Source organism: Carya illinoinensis, chromosome 1 (genome assembly GCF_018687715.1).
Source record: "Carya illinoinensis cultivar Pawnee chromosome 1, C.illinoinensisPawnee_v1, whole genome shotgun sequence".
Taxonomy (NCBI): Eukaryota; Viridiplantae; Streptophyta; class Magnoliopsida; order Fagales; family Juglandaceae; genus Carya; species Carya illinoinensis.
Window position 1 is genome coordinate 24,166,358 of NC_056752.1, and position 3,984 is coordinate 24,170,341.

Sequence of the window (3,984 nt, forward strand, 5' to 3'; positions counted from 1 at the left end):
GACGAAAAGCTTTAAAACTTTTGTTTCCTTTGATAATTAGGCACGTTTTCCAGTGAGAGAATTGAAAAGCCGTGGACAAAATTTCAATTTTCATTTTTTTCATTTTTGGGGTGGTGTTTTTGTGCGAATCAGTAAAAAATAGGCTGTAAATAAGCAATACTAGATAAGCTATTGAGATTGATTCGATCTTGGCTCGATTTGTTTACTAAATAAGTTATTAATAAACATGAACTTTTAATTGGCACAATTCAAATAGGAAAAATCTAGTTGTAAGTACAATTGTATACTAATATGTGTATCAATCTATTATGATTGGTCAAAAAATAGATTTTATTAAAAACAATACTAATTTAAATTTTAAGTATGAAGGAATCAATATTGGTATACAGATTAGTACGCGATTTTATTTGTATGTAGTAAAATTCATTCGAATAAGACTCGGGATCGATACAGACTTTTGTAATATTTTCTATTTATTAATATTTCAGTATTATCTATACACAATTTATCTATTTATTTGTTTTATCATTTTATGAAAATTTTTAGAACTTATATTACGCAAATTTCTTTTCTATCTGTTATGCTAATTATCAAACTATGTTCTTCAGTATTTTCATTTAACTCTTTAACATGAATGATGAGTATTGTTGGATGTTTTCAAATTAGCTAGCTCGGGGCCCGAGACAAGGGCCTTAGCTGCCTACCCACGTGAGCTGCCACTATTGATACCTAATACTGTCGTCCGTGAATGCCACAGATTCATAACTCCCATTAATTGCATGGGTCCATTAAAGAAAAAAGTTAAGTCCAGCAGCGGTGGGGCCTACCGTTGTAAAATAATAATAATAATAATAATAATAATAATAATTCTTTTTATTTCATAATTAATGAATTATTTTTTAATAATATTCTAATTTTTTTTTAAAAAAAAAAGTTTTTTTAACATATGACAAAATACATGTAAAAAGAAATTCAAAAAAAAAAAACATTTTTATACTAAGTGTAGCTCCTAACTCGCTGTAGTGCTACCCTAAAAACAAATTGATCTTATGAATTTTGTTGGATCCTACGATGTAAGAGCATTGGCATTGGCTTCATCAAAGCCAATGCCAAATGCAAAAATAGATGAATTCAAGAAAAAAATGCTGCATTGGATTAGTCAAACCCAGAAATGAGTAACTTTGACCTACAGTAAATGTATCGGATCTTTCATATTTGAAGTGTTACTGTGCACTTCATCTTCATATTATTTTACTCTATTTTATCTATCTACCGGTCACTTTTCGTTTCCCTCTCTCCCCGTTTCCTCCCCGCGTTTTCTCTCCCCATTTCTCTCATTTTCATTTCTCCCAATCCCTTCGGCTCTACACTTCGAATCTTCGCAGCCATTCGATTCTTCAACGGCAAGAACACTCGGCTCTGCACGATCTTCTTCTCCAAAGGAAGCCGGTTTGTTTTCTCTCCCACTTTCTCTCTTTCTCTCGTTTTTAAGCTTTTTTTTATTCTTCCTTGGATTCTTGGTGCAGAATCATTCGGGGGTTTCTTCTACCAGTTTCAAGCAGATCAGATTCGTGCGGAAGGCATCCGATTTCAGGTTCGGCCGATTGCTTTTCTTTTTGAACCCTAATCTTGGATCTGTTTTTTATTTCCATTCAGCCCCGATTGGGGCTTTTGCTTTCGGATGTTTGGGTGGAAAAAATAAATGGTTACTGAGCATTCGACTGATGTTGGGTCATTGATTTTGTGAATTTCTTGCAGATTTTCACGTTCTTCCCTAGCAATTGATGAATATGGTTATGAATATGGTTATGTGTATGATAGGCATGATATTATGCAAAAGAATTAGGTGCCGAAACATTATTAAACATGATTACAATCTGTTCCTGCACATTGAATCTTAATCTCTGTTCCTGCACTTTCCATGATATTTAACACAGTTCATATACTTTATGGGGCTGTTTGCTACCCATTTAGCTTTGATAACGTTTCTCTTGCTCTTAGATTTCAATTGTTTATTTTTTGCATTTATCTTAGCCTAAACATCTTTTCACATCACAATCGTGGCTTTGAAAAGGAATCCTACCACGAAAGAGGCCGAACAACATTCAAATACCACATTGATTATTTAACTTTTTCTACCTCTTCATGATGAAAGGGATCACATCAAAAGGTCCCTCCTCATTAAATTATAAAAAGGGGGGCATAATTATTATTAAAGATTAGAAGATTAGGTATTTAGGTCACATTAGTGCTAATTATCTAGAAAATGTGAAAAAGTAACAAGAAAAGTTCATGTGGTTGGTATCATTCAATAAAAGCAAGATGCCATGCATGTACATTACATGGTTTTAGCTATATTCTGATCACATCGATCTATTTGGCCCTGTCCTTGATGACATCTATCCCCATCTCGGTTGGGTCGGTTGCTTGCAGTTCATAGTGGATGCCTTCCAGCACTCTCCTCAACCCATCTTTGGATGTTGCATACAGCATTTTTGCCCTTATTCTTGATGCTGTTGGGGACCTAAAAAAAAAAAAACCCAAAATTGACACTTTTCATTAACAATATGGTCTAAATGTTAACATTCTGTGTTTATTTGTTTGGATTCTGTGGAGAAGTGGGTTTGAAGTTTTCATACTCTCTGACTTTGTGTTCATGGAGCAGTGTTCATGAAGTTAATGGAGCAGTGTTCATGCAGTTACTCTCTGACTTTTTCTGTTTGCTGACCTGAAGAAAAATACTAAAAACATATCCCATTTGATTTTCGTGTGTGAAGATATGTGTGTAAATATGTGTGAAGATATGTGTGAATTCAGGTGTGAAGATATGTAAAGTCACTGTGCAAGAGGAGAAAAAAGGGCCTTGGTAGAGTAATCAAGCTGTTGGTAGGTTTTACATGTTTCATCTTTTTGTTTCTTTTATTTTTAATTTCTTTGTTTGGATGCCTCGTTCGACATGTTTTCAAGGATTATAGAGTGCATTAACTTTAACCATTACAAAAAGCATAAAAGGGCTCTAGATTAAATGCTTTTTTTTGCAATTCACCTTGATTTCCAAGGTGTTTCTGCTTTATACTGGCTGGTATATTAACTTACAACTACTCATCTTTTTTAGGAATTCATAGAGTACTCTTGCACTTGGTGGCACAAAATAAAGTCATTACAAATGAAAAGGTTATGAGAAACAATTTGCTCAACTTCAAAGACCTGGATAATTTGAAGCTTGCAGAGGGCTTGGCTAAAATATGTTTTGAGATGCATTTGTAGAAGTCACAAGCTTTTGTAAACTAGATTATTAATTCAAGGAGGCATTTCATCTTGGGAGTGCTTTTGTTGATACTCCCTTACGTGCTTACTTTCTTAGCTAGGCCCTTAAAATCCTTGTGAGATTTGATTACACTTGCAATTTTATTGGAAGTGATATTGTAGAGTAATTTGGGTGGTTTAGCCACATGCATCTGTTTGTATATTAGCATTATAGTATTCTAAAGGATGTGGTTAAGATACCTCTGTTAATATTAATATAAAATGTTAATATTAGAAGAATGGTTGGTAAAATGTGTTTGTTGGATAATTAGGTAGAGGAAAAAAATTAGTTGGAAAACAATAATTTAAGTATCAAATTAAATTATTAATTAACCAATGGTTAGTGTAATTGCAAAATATGAAAAAAATATAAATATTATTATTAAAAAAAATATAAATATTATTATTAAAAAATAATATTATATTATTATTTTGATGAATCAAATGGCTAATCCAATGTAGGGATATGGCTAAGGAGGTTTTGGACTTATGGAAAACATGTACTTTTCATCAAATTTTAAAGATGGCTTTGATGAAGCCAATGCCAATGCTCTAATATATATGCAAGGACTCGTTTTGTGCCGAGTCAATGGCGATTATTTTTTTTTAATCTTTTTTTATATCTTTTTAATATATTTAAATATTTTTAAAAAATAAAAAATATTAATATATTTAAAA

General features: G+C 32.3%; 1 long non-coding RNA gene across 2 annotated transcripts; it reads left to right on the plus strand.

Annotated features, from left to right (window-relative positions):
* Window positions 1–1,170: 1,170 nt before the first annotated feature.
* On the plus strand, window positions 1,171–3,543 carry LOC122302207. Of its 2 annotated transcripts, XR_006240402.1 has the most exons (4): window positions 1,171–1,449; window positions 1,527–1,594; window positions 2,818–2,886; window positions 3,116–3,543. It is a non-coding gene; the product is annotated as an uncharacterized LOC122302207 (long non-coding RNA). The 2 variants fall into 2 exon arrangements; XR_006240400.1 differs by having other exon boundaries at window positions 1,201–1,449; window positions 1,527–2,886; window positions 3,116–3,451.
* Window positions 3,544–3,984: the final 441 nt, after the last annotated feature.